General features: G+C 35.8%; 1 long non-coding RNA gene across 1 annotated transcript in view; it reads left to right on the top strand.

Moving 5' to 3' along the window:
* LOC105863204 (uncharacterized) overlaps positions 1 to 27,607 on the top strand; it is a 42,920-nt gene that overhangs the window by 11,912 nt on the left and 3,401 nt on the right. The window contains exon 2 of the long non-coding RNA XR_012920556.1: positions 27,406 to 27,582. This is a non-coding gene — a long non-coding RNA (uncharacterized LOC105863204). The remainder of the gene's footprint in view (positions 1 to 27,405; positions 27,583 to 27,607) is intronic.

The following is a 27,607-nucleotide window of genomic DNA, read 5'->3' on the forward strand; positions in this document are numbered from 1 at the left end:
CAGCACCTTGATCTTGGACTTTCTATCTCCAGAACTGTGAGAAAGTTTAATTTCTGTTGCTTAAGCTACCTAGTATGTTGTATTTTGTTACGGCAGCTGGCTGTGGTTTGAATGTTAGTGTCATCTTCAATGCAACAGTATTAAGAAGTGGAGGCTCTAAGAGGTGAGGGTAGAGTTCTCTTGAACAGGATTAGTGACCTTATAAAAGGGTTTGAGCGAGTCCCTTTTGCCCTTCAGTCCTTCCACCCTTCCATTACATGAGTACACAGCAATAGGGCGTCATCTAGGAATCAGAGAGCAAGCAGGCCTTTACCAGACTCCAAATCTGGTGGTGCCTTGATTTTGGACTTTCTAGCCTCTAGAACTGCGAGAAATAAATTTCTACTTTTTATAAATTACCCAGTCTAAGATATTTTGTTAAAGCAGCAGGAGTGAACTGAGACATAGCCCTAGCCAACTAATACAGGTGCTAAGATGAAAAGAAAATAGTAGTTGGGAGACTACTTAAAGAAGGCACATTTTGAGCTGAAACCTGGATGATGCAAAGGAGTCAGCCATATAAGTATCGGGCATCAGTGTTCCTGGAATGGGAACTATCTAAGGTAAGATCCATTTTGTCCAATAAGAAATAAGCAAAAAGCCAATCTGGCACATGATCATTTTCACCATTGAAATATCATTTACTCAACAACCATCTATTCATGGTGCTATGGAAAGTATTATAGAGCATAAACATAAAGTAATAGAGACATTAATAATGTCATAAAGTAATATAGACATTAATAATGTCATAATAACTATTTCATTATGAATTATGCCGTGAATATGCTTGTCTTTGACTATCCAGTATTAAAATGACTTTACATTTCAGCTACAAATTTATTTTCCTAGTTCAATATTTATCTTCACTAATACAAATTTAAGGACTGTGTTAGCCATTTGCCAAATATTCATTTTGCTCTTCAACCACTAGTAGGTAAATCCTACACAAATACTTTTTGACTACAGAAAGAAGGATAAGAACATGGTTCCTATTCAGACTGTCCTTTTTTTTTTAAAGAATGAAAGGAGCATTTATTAATTACTCCCCAAACAAGCTGGGGATACAATTATTATAATAGTCCATTTTACAGATGAGAAAATTGGAGCTCTTATAGGTAGAGTCTCTTGCTCAAGGTCATGTAGTACGTGAGTAGTCAGCAACACAAGTCTGCCTAAAGTCAAGGCCTGGGTTTCCTCCCCAGGAAAACTAGGGCATGCTGCGTTATGGACAACAGTCACAGGCTATGATAGGGCTTCTATATTGTGCCTGCAAATCCCTGGGAAGGTTGTCAGTGTAGATTCTGATTCAGCAGATTCGATACAGATTCTGATTTGGTAAGTCTGGGGTGGGTCCTGAGAATCTCCATTTCTCACAAGCTTTCAAGTGATTTAGACTGTGTTCTTAAATGAGCTTTTTTGTGAATAGTCATTCAATAACTAAGAATATAAGATATTAAATGGCTTTATGTTTTTTCAAAAATACAAGTGAAATGATTACTAATGTTCTTGTATTCTTTGTTGCTGGGTATTATAAACTTGTTTCATCTCGTGATTTTTTTAAAAAGGCTATTTGTGATGTAAAATCATCTCTCTCAGTTCCTGTTATTATTTTTTGTTGCTACTGCATCCACTCAAATCCTAGAATTCCTTCCAAAGATAGAAAATAATAAGACAATGCTTTACACATCATTGGAATTGGCAAGCCTCTTATCATTGTATGGTGACAGACTTAAGCAAAAGAAAGCAAGCTATAATTTAGTTAGTATTAATGTAAACAAACATTTTATTTAGAAAGGAATAAAATCAGCCAGAATGAAATGCATTTGTTAACATGAGGAAAAAGTTTCAAGAGCCAAATTCAGAATACCTGAATATGTTCAGTTAGCAATAAGATTTCTGAATAGGAAAAAAGTCTTATTTTAGATGACCTGGTCACATCTCTTAAAGGGTTAAAAACAATTTTGTAAATATAACATGTAGGCTAGAAATGTTTGCACATCTTGCGTATTTTTAATATTTTTCATTATCTTACATATTATTTATATATTTTTCTTCATATGTCAAAGTGACCATTTCTTAATTACACCTCAAATCTTTAAAAAAAAATTAAAGTAACAACTCTAAGCAGCACTGGCTCAATTTAAATCCCATTTGGTGGTCCCAGTATAGTTTTTATATCACACAAAAAGCCATCATAATTTGCATCCCATCAACTATTCCCTTAACTCTAAAGAGCTATCATGCCACTCCTAGAGTAGGTCTCTAGGGTTGAAGCCTGTTCTATCACTCCTACGCTAGATCTATTTGGTAGTAAAATCAGGGTTACTAGCCCAGTGCCCCTTACCTGGGAAAAAAACTCTGTATTAACCCTGTCTTCACTCTTCTCAGAAAACTGATAATAAATTTTGTCCTTTTACTCTCTGCTCTTTTCAATTCCTGGCATTCCATAAGTTGTTAGACTTGCCTTTCCAGCTCTTTCCTGGCAATGTGAGAGCTGACATACTGTTCTAATCTTCCAAATCTCTTCCAATTTATCTGCCTTGTACACTTTCTTTTCCATGGTGCCTGTCTGTTTTGTTAATATTTTTAAAATTATCAACATCTATCTCTCAACATCTTCCTACAGAATTTCATCTCTCTCCTGCATTATTTCTGTCATTTTTTTTTTTTTGCCTTTTTTCTTCTTTATCTCTTTAACCTGCCACCTGTTTCACCTATAAATGGACTGTCAGACTTTTTATAACATCTCTGTCGTTTTTTCTGGAATTCTCTTCTAGGGTGTTGGTGTTTCCACACCTATACTTCGCATGAGAGTAACTTTACTGACCTACCCAAAATTAGTCTGGAAAGTGTAACCTTTACAAATATCAGCTGTTACCAGTGAATGAGAGAAATTTTATGAGATCAAAACTGGATTATCTAAAAATATTACACAGCCGGTAACCTCAGTATATAAATTATCATTTTCTAATTCTCTCTGTTCAATATCTACTTATGAGCATTAAATTTACTTTAAAAATGCTTAAAAGTATTGAAATGAAGACTGGACTGACAATTTACTTATATTATCTCTATAAGATCCTAGTCATCTAGGTGGAATAAATTATAGGTGTAATGAATCCCTACTTGTTAGCTAATTGCTTATGGCATCTAAAAATAAGGCTGTTATCTTATACAGATGGAAATCAATAGCATCCATTGCATTGCTCTGCCACTGGAAGATCTGTCAGCTTGTGTTACTGTATTTTCTCTGTCTTACTAACTATGCCATAGTTGCAATGGATCTTAATGAAAGAGGTGTCCCAACCAAAATATCTATATCTGTTATGGAGGTGTATGCCTTCAACCACATTGACAACAACCTCTCTGAGCCTTCTAGTAGAGCATCAGAAAACTCATTTTTAATGTATTCTTACAAGTGGAATAATATCTCCAGAAATTGTGATGGTCAAAACTTGAAATATATGTACACATGTGAAATATATATGTAGAAATATCTAAAACCCTGGTATAGCAACTTTTATTTTCAATTAAGGAATCCTTGAAGTCTGTGTTAGTACTGTTAGGATAACTCTTTGTTATCAATTTGCACCAAACAGTTTAACACTATATATGTAGGCATAGGCTCTAATTATTTTATAAATAGCAATGTCTCATTATTCTTAGATGGGTTTTCCATTGAATACCACATTTATATAAATATATCCTTTTATTTGGCATATGTCCCCTTAAGAATCTACCAGAAAGCTAACTTAATACTGATGCAGAGGCTTAGCTCTGACTATTGAATCAGATTGACAAGTGATTCTCTTAACTTGTCTATCACTTAAAAATTTTCATTATATTCATATAAACCATAAATTCCTTAATTGTATTATACTAATATTTAATATTTTGAGACCAGTTCAGACAGTTTTGTTTGTTTTTGAAAAATACTATTACTTATTAAGATTCTCAAAGCAAGAGAGGCGATCTGCCACTAAATCATACTTATTGAATTTTTAGGATTTGATTGTTACCATTTCTGACAACTTTCACCAAAATTGGCATGTCTGTGTGCCTATGCATTGGGACAATTCTCAGTTGCTGTGAAGAATCAGAAAAGTAAATCTAGTAACTTTTTCTTTAAAAAATTAAGATCAATGGTAGTAGAGTTGAGGAGGTTGTGTAGATTTTCAATGAATAGTTTTGAAAGTATTTTAAAAGGTAAGAAGCTACTTGGGAGGTGTGAGGTCATTGCATCATCTTTGGTGGGGTCACAGGAAAAGTTGCAAAAAATACTTTGAATTTTTCAATAGAATTCAAGTAGATTCCTTAATAGCATAAAGCAAAATTACTAATCTTTATTTATAGCTTCACTTAAACAAATGTATACTGCACACCTATTGAATATATTGCCTACCATTATGAAATTCATAATCTGGGGAAATCAATGGGTGAAAATACATTGACCTGGGTTTCAAGATAATATCAAGATAGTAACTAAAACAGGCATATTGATAGTTATAACTCAAGGCCGAAGAGAGGCATAGACAATGTGCATTGAAATAAAAGAGGACATGGATGAGTAATTAAGTCTGACTAGGGCAAATAAAGAATGCTTTATAAAGGAAATGCTACTTAACTTTACATTTGAAAGAGCAATGAAAAATTAAATTGGAAAGAAGGAAAGCAGAGAATTCCAAGATAGAGGCATGGTATAATATAAAAATGTGCAGAGTGAGTTTGAGATATGAGATAGAGAATGGAAGAAGTAAAGGTCTGGATGATCAAGATTAGAGACACATAATGTTTACTGACCAAGGCTTCTGGAAAATATCCCAGTGCGTTTTGAAATGAAGTAGACAATCAATGGGTAAGATTAATGTCTGTCTTAGGTTACTATTAATATAACAAAGTACCATAGCCTAGGTGGTTTATAAGTATTGGAAGGTTATTTCTCATGGCTCTGAAGGCTGGAAGTCCAAGATCAGGGTGCCAGCATGATGGGGTTCTTGTAGGTGCTCACTTCCATGTTGGACACAGCTGACTTCTCATTGTAATCTCACATGGCAAAGAAAGAGCAAGCTCTTTAGCTCTCTGGCCCATATAAGAGCATTAGCTGAAGATCTGGGGGATAAGCATTCTAAGTAGCAGCACTAGAAAATGCAAAGACTTAATATTACCATATTAGGTAATAAGCTTAGAGTATTTTCTAAGAACAATAAGAAGGCCAGAGAGGGGGTTGGGGTAGAAGAGTGTTAGAAAATGAGTCTAGAAAGGTATATAGGGGCCAGACCATATAGGCCATTCTAGGCCATTATATGAAATTTGGATTTTACTATTAAGTTTAATGGGATGCTTTTGTGCAAGATAGTAATAATGATCTGATTTACATTTTTAACACTCTGGTTCCTGGGTGGATGATAGAGTGTGGGAGGTCAAGAGCAGAATCATGGAGTCAAGTTCAGAGGTTACTCTAATAGTCCAGGTCGATGATAATGATTGCCTAGAATAGGGTGGTGGTGGTTGAGGTAAAGGAAGGGCTCTAATTTGAGATATATTTTAGACTCAAAAGTGACAAGACTTGATAGATTGGGTGTGAGGAAACAAAATAAATCAAGAATGATTCCTAGATTTTTGGACTGAGTAACCGGGGGCATTGTGGTGTCATTTATTAAGATGGGGAAGACAGAAGAGAGAGGGGTATAGATGAGGGAAGGAGGACAAAACCAAGACTTTCATTTTGAATGTGTTAAATTTGAGATGTTTAGTACATACCAAAGGGGAATGTTGAACAGGTATTGAGTATAAAAGACTGACCCTTCTGAGAGATATTGAGACTAGAAATATTGGGGGTAATCAATATGTGTTGGACAGCTTCTGTCTCTTCACCAGTTCCCATTGATCTAATCACAGGGGACAACAATGGATTCTCTTATCCCCTGGATTCAGATTAGTTTGTGCCGAAGAGAAAGCCCTGTGGTAAAGAGGAAGGAAGAAGTTGAGGTATTTACTATCTTGGCTCCCTCCCTATGGTATATACCATGGGCTGTCTGGCTCCCTCAACCAAATGTCATAGCTCCTGTCAAGTGGCTCTTTCCAGTACATACCTCCCTCTTTACCCTTTCAGAACTAGGTATGGTAACAAATACCCTGATGGTTCTTATACTGAAGTATTTCATTATCCCTTACGGTTTCCCTACCCCCTGCTTATATCTTTGCAAAAATTTCTTTATTAAACCCTCCTCTGATTATCCTAATTATAGTATGCCATCTGTTTCCTCCTGGGACAGAAAATAAAATAGTATTCTCTTGGTTAGCTTGCTATGGTCTATTGAGAATAATATAGTAATTATTACTGGAAGTGGCCCCAGAACTGACTCTCAAATGGGATTCTGGGATTGTGTTTCACATTGAGGAGTGCCTGGAGAACCATCTTGCTTGGGAAGTTGAGCCAATGGGACATGAGTAATGCATGGCATACAGTGGCATTATGATTCCTCAAATTATCACCAGCGGAGGGGGCAGGCAAGGTGTTATGCAGTCAAGTGGCTATGGCACTTATCACTATGGCAACAATGGTGACTGCAAAGATGGTGGTATCTACTGGCTTCTTTTGATGGCCCTAAAGAATATGCAAAGGGTAAGGGAGAGAGTGAATACACAACTAAGAGTATACATAGAAAAATCAAGTCTCTGGCTGTTTTGAAGGAGTCCTTCATCTCCTTAAGTTGGGATGATGTGGTTGGGATCAAGCTCATAGCTTGAACTTGAAAGCTGAAAATTTGATGGCTGGTTAAAACCATGAGGTCTTTTAAACCAAGGTAAAGGAACTGGTAGGAAAGAGAAGAATCTCCTGTGTTGGAATATGGACATTTGGGCAGATAAAAGCACAACTGAGAACTTTGAATTCCTGCATCCCTGTCCTTCCCTTTCCAGCAGAGATAGCCTCTCCTCTAGTATCTGAGGGAACAAGTCTTTTAATGACTGGGTCTAGAGTAGTTGCCTCACACAATAATGCTTATTCTTTCCTAGGATCAACCTCTACCACCCTTAATTGCCTCTAGGCCAATAATTAGCATTACACTCTGATATAGCCAAAAGGAGAGGTACAAGGCTAGGTCTGGGAGGCAGAGATACCATGTACAATGAAAGACTTGTAGAACTTCATTGATTTGTATTGACAGGTATCTGGAGAGCATATGTGGAATAAGTGGTATGGGTGTTAGAGTAAGGAAGAAAAAAATATAAGGCTTTATAAGGCTGAATTTTATGACAATAGTTGATTCATTAAGGATTTGGGCTTTAATGTGTTGTCTTGAGCACCTATATATGGTCTTAATTAGTCTAGTAGGTTGGTTTTTAAGGCCTGGACTGAATCAATAGTGGCCTATGTTCAATGAGGTTGAATAACATAACTTTTCTGGCACAATATAGAAAAATCAAGTCTCAGGAAAACAGGAATACTGGAATGAATTTTCACCTGGTCAGCCAATCTTTACTTATATTACCCAAAAGGGCCCTAAAAAGTTGCCCTTTACTAAAACCTTAAGGAATGCATTGGTAAAGAAGGTAAGTGTTATCCCTGAAAACTGAAATAATGTTCTATGGTGGCTGTACTCTCTATGCCAGAGGTAAGGTGTAGTACAATGGAATTGGATTGCTTGATGACAATGGGAATAATAGGATGCCAGAGACTTAGAGGTCAAGTAGGAGTGCTTACTCATTGTAGATCAAGTAGGCACAATTACCATAATAAGCTACAGAGATAGAGTAGTAATCAGGATATTTGACCTTCAAGGATCTTTGGCATCAGCTAATTGATTATGAGGTCCTTAGAAACAAAATAAAAGGACAGCCAAATAAGGAGCTGATTGGCATATGTAGGGAGAAAAATCTTAGGAGGTCTGGTGGGAATAAAATAAACTTGGGTTACAGTAGCAGGGATTTGCTTCTTATTACCTTGTTCCCAGACCTAAGTCAGTTTAAAGACCTAGAGACCTGAATTTGAGAAGGAGGCAAGGCCCTATAAGCAATGACCTGGCAATAAGGTTGTAGATATATAGTATGAGCCTTCCTCCACACCTCCTTAGAGTTACTCTTGCTACTTTCTGAGTGAGACAAACTCAGAGTGCTCTTTCTTATTCTCTCGCTCAACAAGAGTAATAAACACAGAAGATTTCTGTGACCAAATATAAGGGGAGAGTTTCTCTCCCTACCATCAAGCAAGCAGTCAGTGCAGCGGACACCAACTGGGTGTTCTCCAATTTAATTATGACACCATCTACCTCGAGATAGCATCAGATCCCTGCAGGTTGAGGGCTCAGTCCCCAAGGCTGCTCTCTCACCAAGACACTAGTGGCAAGATTCAGGCCTCCTGAACATCTGACCAACTGTCTTCAAGTTGGAGTTCCCATGACGCCCTCTTTGGGTTCAATTGATTTGCTAGAACACCTAACAGAAGTCAGAGAAACTTACTTTTTTTGGTTTATTATGAAAAATATTACAAAGAATATGTATGAAGAGATGCACAGGCTGAGGGATGAGGGAAGATGTGCAGAGCTTCCCTGCCCTCCCTAGGCATACCACCCTCTAGAAACCTTCAGATGTTGAGCTATCCAGAAGCTCTCTGAACCCTGTCCTTTGGGGCCTTTTATGGAGATTTCATTATGTCGTCATGATAAGTTCAACTATTGGCCATTGTTGATCAACTTTAGCTTCAGCCACTTCCCTCCCGAGAGGTTAGGGGGTGGAGCCAAAAGTCCCAATCCTCTAATTTTGCCTTGGTTTTTCCAGTGACCAGCCCCCTTCTGAATCTGCCTAGGGGCTGCCAGCCATCAGTCAGTCATGAGCATACAAAAAGACATCACTTTGGAGATTTTAAGGATTCAGGAGTTTGTTATGCCAGGAAGTGGGGATGAAAACCAAATATTTCACAAAAATCACACTACTTAACAATGATTATGCACTAGACAGTGGTTCTTAAAATTTTAGTGTGTTTTAGAATCACCTAGAGGGCTTTTAAAACAGATTTCTGTGTCCCATTGATTCAATATTTTTGGGGTGGGGATACCAGAATTTACATTTCTAATAAGTTCTCAGGTGATGCTGATGCTGCTGATTTAGGGGCCAGACCTTGAAAATCACTGCACTGGAGAACTCCATACTTTATGAAATTATTAGCCATTGCCTTTCAAATGATACTAATCCATGGAGACCTAAAATACTACTTAGGTCCAGTGGTTAGAGTTGGGACTTAATGGAGATATGATAATAGAGTCTTATCCCAAGTCCTTTTCAGAATGTATCTGTAGGGCCTTCAGATCCATTTATTTCAACAGGCCAAGAATATATATATATATATATATATATATATATATATATATATAAAGAATATATATATATAAAGAATAAGAAAACTTTGAGAATTACCTAATGTGGAGTGAGTTCTACTGCAGAATAAGGGCCAAATTCAAGCCCCTTGAATTTCTCTCCTTTACTAAGATAATGAACTAAAAGCAATACCTCAGCCCACGAGGATGTGCTACCCCAAACACTTGAACAATTATAGAGGCAGAGAATATCCCCATTTTACTCACTTGCTTGGTGGCTTATGCAAAAGCCAGATGGGTTTTTGATAATGAGGACATATTATCAGAAGCGTAATCAAGTAATGAAGCCAATGACATCGGACATTCCCAACGTGTAGTATCTTTACTGGAGGAAATCCATATGGCCCCTGACAGCTGTGACTTAACAATTGCATATTCTCTTTCCGTAATGATAATCAGAAGCGGTTTCCTTCACATGGCAGGGTTATCAGTATTCCTTTATTCTCTTGGCCTAACCTAACCTATGTCAGCTCATCTCCTCTTGGTCATAATATAGTCTAGAGAGTACATGATTGCCTTGATATTTCACAAAACATGACCATTGGGCTTATTAAATCAGAAGAAGAAAGCATCTTAAACTTAACAGATATGTGTGCCAAAAGGTTGGAAATAAACCACATGAAAATGCAGGAACCTGTCACTTTCATAAAGTTCCTAGAGGTCTAACAGTCTAGGTCTTGTCAGGAGATTCTCTTTAAAGTGAGAGTTGAATTGTTACACTTCCCAAAACAATGAAAAGAGCTCAATGCTTGGTGTGCATATTTGGATCTTGGAGGAAATATATGCCACATTTAGGCATGCTACTCTCACAAATTTAGTGGGTAACCTTAAGGTTGTAAGATTTGAGTGGGTCCTAGAGCAAGAAAAAGCTCTATAACTTGGCCTTATGACCTGGCAAACCCAATGGTATAAGAAGCATACATGGCAGAATCACACATCCACTTTATTCTCCACTTCGTTCTGTGCTCCAGAAGGCTAAATTATAATGCAGGAACTGATTAACAAGTTCTTTTTGCCCTCTATATGAAGCCTCTGGAAATTTCCAATAGGAGAATTAGTGGACCCATAGAATTTTGGAGTAAAATGCTCTCTTCCACTAACCGACTAAGCTCTGAAGAAAAAACAACCATTAACTTGTTACTGGACCTGGTAGAGAACAAACACCTGATCATAGATACTCAAGGTACTATGCAACTCAATTGCTCATCTTTAACTGATGTTATCTAATTCATGAAACCATAAAATTGGAAGTGTGTAGAACCACTCTATTATAAAATGGAAATGGTATAAAGGATACCCTGCAAGTCTAGAAGACATAAATAAACTGCAGAAGCAGGTGGCTTAGATTTCCATTCTACTGGCCTGAACTGCTTTGCCACCTTTCCCCTCAACTCACACACCTGTGATTCCATGGGAATTTCCTTATGACATACTCCAACATCAGTCTCAGGTCTAGCTACAGAAGAACAAATGTAACGACTATGTTTTATGTTATTGAACTTCATTTCTTATTCCCCTGCTACTTTATATGAATAATACTGGTGAAGGTTAATGTTTTCGATTTCATGTGACAAGAAGACCAACTGAATCATGCAGTTAACGATTATGGCACCTAATGGGACTTTGTGTGCTGTTTTAATTTCTCATTCTTGCTGTAAAAAACTGCCACAAACTGGGTGGTTTAATACCCAGTTTTTAACCACCCATTTAAAACAAATGAAATGTATTCACTCATAGTTTTGAGGGCCAGAAGTCCGAAATAAGTACCAGTAGACTAAAATCAAGGTGTTGACGGGACTGCACTCCCTCTGAAGTCTCTAGGGGCAAATCTGTTTCTAGCTTTCTCCAGCTTCTCATTGCAGCCAACATCCATTGGCTTGTGGCTGCTTAACTCCAATCTCTGCCTCTATCTTCACATCACTTTCTCCCATGTATGAGCCAAATTTACTTCTGCCTCTCTCTTCTAAGGACACCTGTGATGGCATCTGAGGCTGCCTGGCTGGAGTGGGAAACCACCACATGTGGCCTTCTGGATCCTTGAATGTAGCCCCAAACTTCCTATAAAGATATTTGTTCTGTGAAGTTTGGATTTGGTCAAGGGGCCACACTTGGGGATCTGGCGGGCCACATGTAGCCTTGAGGCTGCAGGTTCTTCACCTTTCTGGACAACTTCCATCTGCTCCTCCACATCCACTCCCTACTATTCTCCATCTTGTTCTTTTCTTCAGGAAGCTAACCCAAATGGATTGCATAAAGAAGCTCTTTGTTCTTTGGCTTACACTGGAGTTCAGCCCAAATGAGGAGCCCTAGTGAGAGATAGAAAGGAGACAGGAAAGGAAGGTTAAAGTATTTATTTTCCTCTTTTCCTCCTAATTTCACACACCCTAAGCAAAGACTTTGTGCATCCCTCTACCAAAAGGATGCAGAAAGTAGCTCCTGCTAGATGGCCTTCTCCACATAGTTCTCTTTTCTTGAGTTTCTTTTAAGTACTTGTTCTTCTCACTCCCTTAGGCCTTAGGGAGATGATAGAATAGTAGTATGCTGGTAAATGTTTAACAGCTGGATCTTTGAGTATGTATACCTAGACAGACAGACAGCTAGGTCTATATGCATTTATAGACAGATAGATATGTATATACATTTACTATAAACTTTTCTCATATAAAGAATGTATGGAACACAATTTCCAAATAAAAACAAAATATTCTATATAATAAATTCCTTAGAGTTGATTGATTTTCATGCAGTGTTTTTACTGCTTTTTGCTGAACTTTTATAATTAACAAACATACAATTCCAACATGAATTTTGGTTGATATTTTCATTTATATTACTGCTTAAGATGAAAGTCAAACAAAGACAATGTTGATTTTGGAACTTTTTGGTAAATGATATGACTTCTCAACTGAACCAGATGATAATTTTAGGTGACTGAAAGAATATGTTACCAAATTTTTAAGTTATTATTCACAATGTAGTAGTTATAGACATGAAACACTTTTAATTATAACATTTTCTCTATTACTTTCTTAAGTCTATGCAATCAACAAAATAATAAATCAAACCCTAAGTTATGCAGCTGCTGATTTTGTGGTGTAAATATTCTCTTCAGGGCAATTTTAAAGCTACCAATGTGATATCATTCAATGTAGAGTTTGGAAGAAATGCAGAGTAGCTCATTACACTATTTCCATCATCCAACTATAATAGATATAAGCCTCAAGAACATATATAACAGTAAAATATAATAATTGGGAAATTGTGGGTTTTGAATAACATTACTTTTTAGAAATATAATTTATTTAATTATAATTTATTTAAAAATGTAATTTATTTAATTATAAGTTAATATAACTTACTTTTTAATAACAGCCATGTTTGGCAACTGATTTGTAAACTTTCAAAAAGTCAGATCTCACCAGCCAGTACAAGCCTGTTCCAGCTCTGCATTGTTAACCAGAGCTCTGCTGTTACTCCAGGGTAGTGATATTCTACATCTTGTCCACACCTTGAAAATAAATACTTCTTAATTAAACTTTCCTTAGTTTACCCACATAGAGTATACCATTCTTTTTCTGCTAGGATCTTGGTTGATAAAAACATGTGGGTGTTATTTAACTTAACAGAAATAAATGATAACTCCAAGGAGTAAATAGAAAAGAGGAGGAATGAAGCCAAGAGAACTCTAAATTTAGAGATGAAGAAGAGAAGGAGGAAAGAATAAAGCAGACTGATAAATAATAGCATATGAAATAGGAAGAAAAACAGGAGAATGTGGTGGTGTCCTTGATACAAAGAGGAGAAAATGTCTTAAGAACAAAGCAATGGTCAACTCTGCCAAATGCTTAGAGGTCAAGTAACATGAGAACAGAGAACTGACTGTTGGTTTTGGCAAGATAGAGACTGACAAATCAGCTTTCATTGAAGTGATGGGGATGAAAGACTTATGAGTTAAAAAGAGAACGAGAAGTATTTAAGCAGAAACAGCAAGTATAAAAAACTTGTATGAGTTTCGCTATTGTGGGTGCAGAGAAGAGGGGCTTTAGTTGGAGGAGATATGGAATTGGTCATCTACTTTAACAGGAAGGAAGACAGAAATATCTGGAGAAAATAGAAATAGGTTGACAAAAACATAAGTTTGGCCCATGGGCCATAGTTTGTCAAACTTAATGTAAGAAGGTGATTTAGTACAATGAAGACAAAGGAAGCACAGAAAAGGGTAAGGAGCACTTGAGTGGAGAGCTTTAATTTTAAAGAAGGTGAACAGGTGAGGTCATGCTGAGAAGGTACCATCTAAGCAAAGACTGGGAGGAGATGAAGGACCAAGCCATGTAGGTGAATGTTCCAAGAGGAGACTGCCTGTGTAAAATTCTTAAGTAGGCCCATACCTTGTGTTTTTGTAGAGCAGCAAAACAGTTGAGCAGGAGTGAAAGGAGAGTGACAGTTGATGAAATTTGGAGAAGGCTAATGTAAGGCTCTGTAGATTACTGTAAGGATGCAAAGTGAAATGGAGACTCAGAGGGTTTTGAGCAGCAGACTGACATGATTTGACTTGTTTTAACAGGAGTACTTTCGCTACAGTGTTGAGGTACAGGGGACACAATGCTGGGGTCTTAACAAATAATTTTTGAACAAATAAGTGAATGAACAAACGTGTAAGAATGTGTATCACTCAGTTGAATATTTGAGATTGGAAATAACGACTGAGGAGTCTTAGAAGCTGGAAACAGAATGAGAGGGAAATTGTGGCTAGAACCTGAGAGAATAACCCTATGAAGGATTGACAGAAAGAGGAGTTAGTGAGGAAAGTGGAAAAGGAGTAGTTAGAGAATCTATGTTTGGTATTTACTATGTTTTTCATGTTCTTTGAGGTTCAGTGGATGATAGAATGATTGTAATCATTTTTTCTACATAAGAAAATTTAAATAAATTTGTAAGTAAGAATAAGGGAAAGGTAAGAGGGCAATTTGAGTGGAAAGCAGTAGACATCAGAGGAGCTAATATTTTTCTACATCTAGCGTCATATGGGTAAACCAATCAAATAATTCATTAGAAGCGTGGACGTCTACTTAAACAATTCATTTATTCATTAATATTTATTGGCCATTGACTATTCGCTAGACACTAAAAGGAACTGATCTCTTCATTACAGTCTAACACATTCTGCTGGAGATCAGTAATGACATTGACAAATATTATTTACTCAGCTACGAGGGATTCTGGAAGATTCTAAGGAAATTAAGAAGCTAATTTCTCTTCTTTCATTTTTCTTTTCGTTCTTTCATCTTTCTTTCTTTTCTTACTCTTTCTTTCTTTCTTATTTTCTTTCTCTCTCTTTTTCTTTCTTTCTTCTTTCTTTTTCTTTTTTCTCTTTCTTTCTCTCTCTCTTCTCTCCTTCCCTCCATTTGTTTGTTTGTTCCTTCCTTCCTTCTTTTTTCCTTTTTAAGAGATCAGGTTTTGTTATATTGCCCAGGCTGGTTTTGAACTCCTGGCCTCAAGCCGTCCTCCCTACAAGCGTGCATCACTGCTGCTGGCTTATTTCTTGCATTTAATGTACTGCATCTCTTTGAGCGCCATAGTCTTTCCAAATATTAACCAAGGAGTTTGTAGGTAAAAGATGTTGTATGATGAAGTCAAACATTCAAGAGCAGAGGTGAAACAAAAAGTTATATAAAAAAGTTATTAGAGCAGAAGAAATGGAATTTAGGTCACATAATATCTCAGTTCTATTTACCTATTATTCATATTTTCTAGGAAGTGTTTTATTTATAAATATGCATATAAGAATTTGTAATTTTTGATAATATAGTAAACACATTTTATTGCTCCTTGATTTTAAACCTTTAAATATAGGTTTCTCTGCTTAATAGCTGTCTGGAAATATTCTGGCCTATGTGACCTTTTACTATAATTTACTTATATTCTTAAAAAGTCAATAGTTCCCAGTTTCAAATTTTCTTTCATAATATACATTTAAATCTCTGAAGTCTAATATTGAATAAACTCTGGGATGACTTTCAGCTCTAGATGCTGAGCTTGGTAACCTTGAACCTCACATAAATTGGGGAAAACCTTTAAAGCAGACAAAACAAAGCTCTTGACTTTCTAAATATAACATTTGTTTGACTCCTTGACTTAATTGTGAACTCTGTTGTTTTTCCTTGACTGGTTTGCCACTATTATTTGAAGTTAACCTTTTCTCTACTTAGTCTAAAATTGTGCTTCAGTGGATTAAAAGACAAAGTTGTATTCCTTCTAATTAAATCTAAGGCAGTCTCTAAGATGTGTCTTGAAAAAACAAAAGCATATGTGCATGTTAATTCTCCTAAATTATAATCAAAGATAATGAAAGTTCCCTTTAACCATTTGTCCTTCTTTTCAATCTGTTTAACAATAAATTCAATGTTATTATGCTTAAATTCTATATTTCTTCACTTCTTTAGTTTTATCTCATCAGTCTTCATTTTTATTTTTCAGTCTTTCAAACCTATTTTTCATCTTGTGAATGTGGCATTTAAAAATTAAAAAGTTACACAAGCTTTTAGTAAACAAAATCAGTCAATATAGGATTGTGTATAATAAGGAACGAACACTCTTCTGCACTTTCCCTAGTCCCAAACTACCTCCTAGAGGTAATTATTATAAAGTTTGGTAATGGAATGGTTTTTATGTTTCTATACAGTTTTCTCCACATATATCTACCCATTCGCATATAATTTACAACTTGTATTTTTAAAGTAGCACATTATATGTGGCACAAACAGTATCATTAAGTGCATGATGAATTGTTAAGTGAATGAATGAATAGATAAATATCATATCATATGTCTCATGAGATACTTGAATATTTTTAAATTATGGCTATTGTATTAAAAAACTTATTTTCTTCTTGTTTGTATTATAATGATTTAGGAAGATGCCTTTTTAAACTTATAGAAAAATATTTAATACTCACATAAAAATGAATTCAGTTTGATCATGTCCCATTTATTTATTTTTGTTGCTGCTGTGATTGCCTTTGGGGACTTCTTCATAAACTCTTTGCCCAGGCCGATGTCTAGGAGAGTGTTTCCAACATTTTCCTCTAGAGTTCTAATAGTTTCATATCTTAGGTTTAAGTCTGTTATCCAGCGTGAGTTGGTTTTTGTGAGAGGTGAAAGGTGTGGGTCCTGTTTTAGCCTTCTACAGGTGGCTATCCAGTTTTCCCAGCACCATTTATTGAAGAGAGATTCTTTTCCCCAGCGTATGTTTTTGTCTGCTTTGTCAAAGATGAGATGGCTATATGAGGATGGTTAGACAACCTACAGAATGGGAGAAAAATTTTTCATCCTATGCATCCGATAAGGGACTGATAACTAGAATATACTTAGAACTCACGAAAATTAGGAAGAAAAAATCAAATAACCCCATTAAAAAGTGGGCAAAAGACTTGAACAGAAATTTTGCTAAAGAAGACAGAAGAATGGCCAACAAACATATGAAGAAATGCTCAACATCTCTAATCATCAGGGAAATGCAAATCAAAACCACAATGAGATATCACTTAACCCCAGTGAGAATGGCCTTTATCAAAAAATCTCCAAACAATAAATGCTGGCGTGGTTGCGGAGAGAGAGGAACACTCCTACACTGCTGGTGGGACTGCAAACTAGTTCAACCTCTGTGGAAAGCAATATGGAGATACCTTAAAACGATACAAGTGAATCTACCATTTGATCCAGCAATCCCATTGCTGGGCATCTACCCAAATGATCCAGTGACACTCTACAAAAAAGACACCTGCACTCGAATGTTTATAGCAGCACAATTCATAATTGCAAGGCTGTGGAAACAGCCCAAGTGCCCATCAATCCAAGAATGGATTAATAAAATGTGGTATATGTATACCATGGAGTACTATTCAGCTCTAAGAAACAATGGTGATATAGCACATCTTATATTTTCCTGGTTAGAGCTGGAACCCATACCACTAAGTGAAGTATCCCAAGAATGGAAAAACAAGCACCAGATATATTCTCCAGAAAACTGGTATTAACTGAGTAACACCTAAGTGGACACATAGGTACTACAGTAATAGGGTATTGGGCAGGTGGGAGGGAGGAGGGGGGAGGGGGGTGGGTATATACATACATAATGAGTGAGATGTGCACCATCTGGGGGATGGTCATGATGGAGACTCAGACTTTTGGGGGGAGGGGGGGAAATGGGCATTTATTGAAACCTTAAAATCTGTACCCCCATAATATGCCAAAATAAAAAAAAAATTAAAAAAAAAATGAATTCAGGCACTGACAATTGATGATTTGTATTATTTCTCATTTTCAAAAAGATTGCTATTAAGTATTTTGTGCTTAATATTTATAAACTATTTAAGTAGACTCAAAATGTAAATGAGAGAAATAACAGCAGTAGTAAGTAGGGTACAGATATCAATTTCATTAAATCATGTTATCATTTTTAACACTTTATTTATTGCCTCTTCCTAAATAGAACCTTTCAACATGTAATTTTGAGTATAGATCCAGTGCATTCTACTGTAGTACTTTCTATAAAGAAACATGGAAATAATATGGACTCTTGATACTGTGCTTTTGCCAGTTATGAACGAATTACATCCATTTACCATATATGTAGTATTTCTTTCAGATTTCTTCTATATATATCAAAACATTAATTTTAAAACAGTAAGCTTCTGTAAGTGCCTGTGAATTCATAATGTACTGGGTGCCTTGCAACCAAATATATATTCAGTTCCCAGCATTATTGGTGTTTCCAATTTCAATAACTATAATATTATCACCTTTGGACTTTTATGGCATCTTTCATCCGTGGATCTTAAAGGGCTTTACAAACATTAATTCGCACAGCATTCTTGTGAGGTACAGAAATATCATTAACCCCATATTACAGATGAGGAAACAAACGCAGAAAGGTTAATAATACGTGCACCACTTTCTACTTGCACAGTGCCTTTGATTCAGGGATCTCTAAGTACACTGGAACCTTTATGATGCTGGTAGAAGAGAACTAATACAGACTTGTGGATTAACTCCTGGCAGACTTTTTACCATGTAACATGTAGCTTCTAGAAATTGCTTCATAGTATAGATTAATAATATAACATTGATTATATTCAAATAGTTTTCCATTGTAATTGAGAATCACAAATACAAACTTACTCTTAATTTTCCCTCTAGTTTGAAGGTATCAGTGGATGATTACACTACATAGGCAACAGACTAGAGAAAAGTATATTGTATTTAAAAAAACCTCACAAAATTAATCTAACACACAATGACATAGATACCAGGTTTATTTTGCTGTATGCTTTTCAGGCATCAGTGGTAAGTCATTTATATTAAAAACAATATATAAATAATTTTAACCATTTATTTTTATAGTTTTCATCTTCTTTGTTAATCTTTTAATGTGTATGCCAGTTTTAACCTCTTTCCTTCCTACTATGTAGTCTCCAGTCCTCAATACTCACATAGTTACACTAAGATTCCGATGGTTATAAAGACAAGGGGCTTAGATCTGAGCCAGAGTTTGCTCTATCACTAATCTCTCCTTCTAAAAACATTAGCGCTCAGGTTCCAGTTCATCTTCATATATGTTTCCTTTCTCATTCTTTTCACTATTGGAATTTATTAAGGAATCCTTTAGTATTATTTCTCTGCTGCTTGCTGGCCACCACCTTCTTAGAAAGATTGTTTATCGCTTTTGTGTCCAAAAAAGGCTCAAGGTATTGTCTGTGCAGTGGAAATATAGCGGTACCTGAGACAGATTGACTTAAAGCAGCTTATAGTATGGTGGTAGAGATAGACATTGGACAAGAAATTATAATTGCATTAATTACATGACCATGTAAAATCTCTGTGAAACAAATCTATAAGTGGTTAACCCATAGGCTGGCAGTATAATTGTCACTCAAGAGGGAAGAACTGGACTTGTGAGTCTGTTGTAGTAGCTGCTCAAGAGGAAAAAAAAATAGCTTGATTACTTGCTTATTGTTGACAGATATTGAAATGTGGGGATTCTTGGAATAGAGACCAGCTGGGTTGGGACCCTGTGCTTATCCACACAGGATAGGCTGTAGGTTCTGGGACTATGGCTAAAATAACTTGACATATCTCAGAAGTGCCTAAAATAGGCCCTCCTATAAGGAAGGTGGCTGGGATGCTTGCATCAAAATGCAGATAACCAATATATCGGAAAGAAAGCTGATGTAAGAGAAAGATGTAAAAAAATGTGTTGCTTTTCTTTTTCTTTCAATATGCATGCATGCTTATAGATACCTCTCCCTGCCAGTACAGTTACTTTTGCTGCTGCACACTTTCTTCTTCCATGGGTGCTTTCTGGGAATCTCCTCTGTAACTCTTTACTTCATCTCTTTCTTCATCAACCTGATCTGGCAATGAGGAACTGATGGTGACTGAATGCCCTTGAACCTTTTTTAATTTTTTTAAAAATTGGTTTACCCTCATCCCTGAGCAGGGAAGGATTGCTACCAAAGGAAGAAAGAAGCTTCTAAAAATGCGGGTCGTACACACCAAAGGAATTTTGCCCTAGGCCAGCACTTTTTTACCTCAATTAAGCACTGGAGTATTGAGGTAACGTGTAGGTACACGTATGTCTGAAAGGAACACCGCTCGCAATATGTTTTGTTGAGACGTGGTAAGAACATCTCCGTTGATATATCCGAGATTTTTACAGATGGGTACAGAGGTTTTAGATGTGAGGCTTAATCTCAACAAATTAAATAGAAGACTGTCTTTGTTTTTAAAGACAGCTCCTCAGTATTGGCCCAATATCATCAGTAGGCTGAGCTGTTTCTAATGTGATAGAAGTTAAGCCTTGCTCTCCCCATGGGATTTTATAAACATGTTAAGTAAGCGAAAGAAAGAAAGATTGATAAATAGGACTAAAGTCATACAGCTAGAGAGGGATGGAAATAGAAGCAGATGCAGTTTGCATTACTATTCTCTGTACAAATGAAACTCCATCCTAAAACATAGTTAAACATGCAGACTTTAATATTAGACAGACTTGAACTCAAACACCATTGTGGCAACTTACACATATGTGTCCTAATGGAAGTTACTTAAACCCCGAGCTTCAGTTTCTTCCCCTTTAAAATAAGGTTAAAATTATCCACAGGTTTAAACTGTAAGTGCACATGATAAGTAACCCCCAAGGAAGTTATCACTTTACTCTTTCTTATTTATATGAAACCTCCATCACAGGGATATAGAAATACAATTCTTATTCCTCGGGTCACACAAGGACTCTCAAAACGAATGGAATAAATTCCAATTTATAATCCCTAACACAACTCACTAGCATAAAATGAATGACTGGGTACTAAATAATTCTTTCACACCTATTTTATTATCACTATATCAGTACACGAGGTGTTTGTAACTGATTTATAATACTTATTGACCCAACCTAATGAACTCTTATATTCCCTATTTGAATCATTTTATAATATTTTTTAGTTTTTATCAAATGCAAGTTACATACCTAAGGTCACCCAGCTAGTCGGTGGTAAGATACAGAACAGAATGTAGGTCTTACAACTTCTAATCTATGGACTCACCTACCAGATCACACAGCTTTTGAACACATTTCACAGGTTTATCATTCCCTAAGCTTGAGGAAAACCTCACTAATATCATTAGAACATTCCAGGTCTCCTTTTCCATATTCATTTATGTACACTGATCAACTCATTCTTTTCAAATGCCAGGGATGTATTGCTCACTAGAGGAACTTCAGTACCCAGCAGTCTTTAATGTAAAAGGCAAATCTTTCCACTAATGAGCAGTTTGTCTAGTGTTCATAACCTTATCAGCAGCTCCTCAAGTGATAAAAGCTTAACTATTATGCACCGAAAGGTGTTGATAATTCTCAATCTTCATGCAGAAAATGGCTCTTTTGTCACTTCTTAGAGTCTACAGTTAAACTTAGCATACTGCTTACAAATTACCTTTCCTGTTCTGCAGTGCAGTCAGCTGGAAGTATTGGTGGGCCGGCAGCAGGTGGAGCCTCCTCCTGTCAGGACAAGAATGATACCTGCTGCTTAATAGAAAAAGAACCATCTGCAGTTTAATGATGTAGACCTGTCCCGGGAAATGGACTGAGTTTAAAGACAAGGTAGAGGGAAGAACATTTTTTTTTTAATAGAAAAAATGAGATTGAGTATTAAAGACTGCACAAATAGAACTGAAGGCTGGAGGTTTTATTAACTTGAACATTAGTGCGTTGTGACTAAACTGATTTTGTTCCCTTGCTACTGGGATTCCCTAACCACACCGGGCCTTATAAAGCAGACCAACAGCTCCTGGGGCCTTTCCTCTGCCAGCTTCTGGAATGAAGAATATAGGACAATAATGTCTCCATGTTGCTGCAAGAGAAACAATAAAAGCTTGATCAGCTGAATGCTTAAATATGGCTGAATGTTTGATGAGATGAAGATGTAATTTTGTCCATGTTCCCTAAGGATCTGGATTAAATATGACTACAGGGCCTAATCAAATAGCTAGTCACTGAACAACGGTCCCAACTGCATTTTTCATTCTAGGCATGCCTTTCTTCCCCCCCCCTCTCCTGCAAGTACATTACTTATTCACTGGTTTGTCAGCAGTGTGCATTATTAGCGCTTGAGAGATAAAACTTTAAGTGTTGCTCCCAATTAGCACAACAGTGACCACGCACCATGCTCTGTGCTTAATGCCTGCTCTCAGAGAGGAGCTGGTTTTGAAGGTCTGAGGTGGAGGAGAAAAAAAATGAAACAGCTTAAGCATTCATTTTGAGTGGAGAGACAGCTCCTATTAACATTTAACAGCATTTGTGCAACTTGGTGCGGAGGTTATGATGCAAATGAGGAGGAATTAAAAGTGGCCAGGGGTTTGTCATTGATGGATTGCAGTCTGGCGGTGTTCACACTTCTGCCGTGTCCATCAGAAGCGATTACTGTGTAATTAAACCTTATTTCTCTACTCTTCAGTGCATAATTACTTTGTGAATGTAACCATCATCTAAAAAAGCTACCAAAATGCTTTAGCATTTAGTCTAGCAGTCATTTCCCTAGCTTGTGTCAGATATAACCATCAGACAGTGCAAAAGAACTGTCACTTTTAATAAGAGGCAAAAAATTAAATGAAACAGTATGCTTATTACAGGAAAATTAGGCGTTCAAGTGGTAGAGTCCTTTTCTGCTATTTGCATAATTTATTCTTTTTTGTCCCTCACACCAGAAGCTTCAGGCAATTTTCTTCACATTTAAATAGATCGCACATTTAAGGCTACTTAAGGAAAATTATCACTTTGCATATTTTAATTGTTGTAAAGAAAGTGAATAGAAGAGGTCTGCAGCTTGGACTCTTGAGTCGGTCAGATGCTCAACTGTCTGATTCTGGAGCTCCCCACTGCTGCACTAGAGATAACCCTATAGTTCACAGCCATCCACTTGCATTTCATCAGCATGCAAATGCAGCTCCAAGCACTACAATAAGTGGATCTTTGATATTTACAAACTAGCCACTAATAACTAAAACGTAATTTGTTTGACATAACTTTAGATTCTCTTATCACTGTGCCTTTTCTTTTTTCTTTTTAAGAGAAAAACCTAAGTCCTTTAGGTTTAGGAAAACTAAGAGACCGTCCACTCCAACCGGGATAGTCTTCCACAGGTTCTGGAAATAAGATTTGCTGCAAAATCATGTCAGTCTCTTTATTTTAGGAAGCCAGCCAACACTTGGAGTTCTTTTGTTTAATTTGGACTCACCTTTTAATCAAATGAAAAATTCAAATAAAAATTACAGTACAAACTCTTTCCCCCATAAGAATTATAGCAAGCTAATGGTGTTTCAAATGAATGATTCAGTTACCAAGGGAAGCATGTAACGTTTCAGTATGCTTGTGCTGTAATTCAGAAAGATGAGAGCAACAGCACAGGGCATTACAGAGCAAATGCTGTAAATAGGCTAATGCCTGTACAAACTGTTAATTATGAAACTGGTGAAAAGTTAAAAGGAGATTCCAGTGAAAACTTTGATCAAAACATACTTAGCTTATTTATTGTACTTAAGTGGGTTAAAGAATCTCAGTAGTATAATTTGCTTAGTTTTCATTACCAATTAAAAAAAAATTCCAAAGAGACAGAAAACTGAAGTCTTCATTTTGACAAGACAGCAATGCTTTAAAGTATATTAAGATGTGAATCTGATTAACTCAGCAACACTTTTGTTTAATTACAAACAATTATATGTTCCCTTTGGCTACTGGTCATTTTCATTTACAATGCCATTGTCCTCCTTAAGTGCAAACTCTAAGCACTAATGAATGTCTGAGGGACTACAGTTCGCACACATTTGTAGACACTAAGCAAACATTTGTCTTTAAAAGTAAGTGAAGTAGGACTTAGTTTACAAAAACTATCAGTGGAAGGCAAAGCAATATAAAACAGCACATTATAGAGACTGACAAAAGGTGAGTATAAGATATGAACTTGTAATTTAGAAAGGAACCTACTGTTATTTTGACCTGATGTGACTTTCAGTATAATCTTTGAGCTTTGAAATGTAGTACATTATTTTAAAAGACAATAAAAGGGTTTTTATTATCTTCAGAACAATGTTTTCCAAATGTATATTTTTATTTACTATTTTTACTTAATGGGGAAAATTATGTAAATTCTGAAAAAGGTAGAAACATTTAAACAGATCTTTACAATTTCTCTGAGGTAATATGCAGCTAAAGTTATATCTGATTCTAGCACATTGAGGAGAAAAGAAACAAGTTATTTCTGGTAGCATTCTTTGCATCACAGAGAACTTGGTTAAATCAATTGACATAAAATGTTCCATTTTGATATTTTTCCTTTCCTGTTTTTTTTTTTTTTGGAGGTGAGCTTTAACTGTGCTGCCTTAACATACATTTAAAAGAGGAATTGCATGTATTTTTTGACTCTGCTGACCCTTCATGCTCCCTGCAACTCCCACCACTGCCGAAATGATGACAGCCGGAAACAACTGACCTCTCAAGTTACTTAATAGTTGAATGTAGCACAGAACCAAATGCAGTGATGCAGATTTCTGAACATAATATCTGCTGTTTACCTTTAATACAGAATCGCTTACATGATTGGAAATTGAACAATTTCTCTATTTCCAATGACGTTTCTCAGATAGCAAGTTTCTTGAAAGCACAAATAAAGTATCTCCTTACAATGTAATTTACACTTGCAATAGTACTTCATAATGAAGGAGAGATGACAGTTGAAGATGATGGGGAAATTTGAGAAGTATATTTCTTCCGAATAGTTATAAATAGTTCATTTATCTTCATAATATTCTGTTTAAAAGGTTACTTCCTTCTAGGAAATGGAGATAATAATAACGTACCTAACTCATGAATTATATGGGGGAGAATAACTGCAAGTGAAATTGGCACTATACCCTGCATGGTATAACCAATAAATGTAGGCTGTTTTCACTAAAGAAAAAGAAAAAGAAAATCAAACAACTATAAAAATTTGATTTGACTAAGAGTATTAGTCTGGTAGGTCAAAACTGAAGTCCAAAGAGTTCTGGCAGCCCATATAGTATATTATGTCACTTTCACCTGTCACGGCTTCTGGACAGTGCCTAACAGTAGTCTCCATGTTTTAATCACAGTGACACATACATTGGGTTAGTTGGGACGTTAGGCAACATCGTATAGTGGTGAAGAACATAGCCTTTAGAGACAGTAGAACCATGTACTGTCTCTTACATTTTGGATAAATTGCTAAGTTTCAGTTTTCTCCTCTGCATAATGAACATTCACCTGGCAAGCCTGTTGAAAAGATTCAATGAGATACATAAAGCACTTAGCACTGTACCAAGTAAATGTCTGGAAATGATCATTGTTCTTATTACTATAACTTATAGCACAATATATTCACCTTTTTACATACTACATATCTGTGCGATGATGTAGAACTCACAGTTTGCCCTCAACATGTTTCTTTAATAAGAATACTTTGAGTTGTGAAAGTCATGTTTTTTAAATAATGTAAACTCAAATTCATCAAATTCATCACTTTCTGAGATAAATATATACATATAGTTACAGTAGTAACTATATTTACTAGTATATCTTTGTAGCATAACCCTATATTTTCAAACATGAAATTTATCATTTATTAGATTCTAAATCATTTTTATCTTAACACCATCATGAAATATTATAATGCTAACTATATTGCCTATTTATTTTTCTTTTCACTGGTTTGTCTTAGCTTAACTTTTTTCCCTAAAAATAATTAGACCTTCTTTATGAGACTGGGTGTCTATAAACAATAAAACTTAGCATTAAAATGTTGGATCCTCAACTGAAGACATTTGTGTACTTGATTTACCATTTCAAAGACCTAAAATTTTGTTTAATTGTCACTGACATATAACCAAACTCTTTGATAGTCTGCAGATGAAAGAGAATATCTTGGAAGATTCCCATCACAACTACACTTACCAAAGCATTTGCAAAGGGAGTTTAATTATAGCTAATACCGCTCTTTTACCCACTCCCTTGCAATGTTGTTCATTATAGCAATAAGCAGTCTCATTGTATTGTTATTCTGAAGATATTAAATGTTTTTATGAGCTTGATTTTAGAGAAAATAAAAATACTAGACCAATTATATGATAAATAAAATAAAACACCATTTACTCCCAATGATAAAGTTTATTTAGTTCATTTCTGTTCTTTCTGATTTTCTTCACTCTGCCTCCCCCACCTCCATCAGCCTTCTTGAAAGTTCAAAACCTAATAGGACACCAGGAAGATTAAAGAAAATATAAAATGTCAGGAATGTGATGCATCTACCTCCCAGAATTGGTATCAATGACATATATATTGGGTCAAGTGAGATTTTAGAAAGTAATGTCAACTCATCTAACATTTCCAAGAGTATTCTTACCTAATTGTATGGATTCTATTCCTTAGGAGGACCTTACCTGATCATTCAATCCTATTTATCAGAGGGGAATTTTGTTTTCTAAAAACAAAAGAAATGGTACAGATTTAAATCCTCCAAGTTTAGAAACCACATAGAGAACAGGTAATTGCAACTGTTCAGCTTTGGTCAGGAAAGTAGCACTAGGCAATAATGTAAATGTCACTGTCATGAAGAGGTCAGGTAATCTTTCAATTTCAGTGGTTGGGAATGAAAATTTTGTCATTTTGGCTGTTAACTTGAATATCACTTACTTAAAATTAAAATTTTTATACTATATGAGCTATTGTTTCATTAATAATCCTCAATAAGGCTCAATTTTGTCAGTTATTTAACTAGCATATACTACAGTCCCTGTATATATGGTTAAAACATATTAGCTTGTAAGAGTTGGTAAAAATGATTTTCTAAGGCTTGTGATAACTGCATCTTTTTTACTTCCTATTTATAGAACTGTGTAGATAAAATGCATTAAACTGAGCTGAGAATATATTTGGTTACCTAATAGGACTTGTATATAGATGAAGGCTTAAAACTTTCTCCTGGTATTATTAGGATAATTTGGCTAAGTGTCAGGTGATATGATGATATAATAAGGAATTTTAATATAATGTAAATATAACTATTGTCATTATGGTGCTTTATTAGTTGTGCTGTGTTTTCTTAATTTCTTTTACTTCTGAGTTTTTGCTAAACATGGACTGAACCTGAGGGAAGATTGAAGGGGGAATGGTGAGGCTGTAACCTATGTATGCATCATTTTTTTATCACATCGTTGACTTGTATTCATTTTTATGACACTTACCAACATTTAGTAAAGATCCTTGTTCAAATGAGTTGCACAGCATTCAGTGGCAAAGTCAATTGGAATCCAAACCTTTTTGCTTAACTGATTGTTTAGGGCTAAGAAGGTATTTCTAAAAAGGATTTAAAAGTAATTAAAATGATGTTTACAGTACTGTTTCCCTTTACTTTCAATTTTAGGTGGTAGCTAAATGACTTTTAGCTCCTTGAGAGAAAAACCAAGACGATGACTCAACCCAGATATTTTCTTGAACTTCCCATAAAATTGGAGAGCTGTTCAAATAAAAACTTTTCTACCCCTAGGCTTATGGTCCTCAAACCAGCATCTTTGGCCTCATCTGTGAATTTGAGAGAAATGTAAATATACGAATCCTACTCCACT

The sequence above is a fragment of the Microcebus murinus genome, chromosome 8 (genome assembly GCF_040939455.1).
Source record: "Microcebus murinus isolate Inina chromosome 8, M.murinus_Inina_mat1.0, whole genome shotgun sequence".
NCBI classification, from domain to species: Eukaryota; Metazoa; Chordata; class Mammalia; order Primates; family Cheirogaleidae; genus Microcebus; species Microcebus murinus.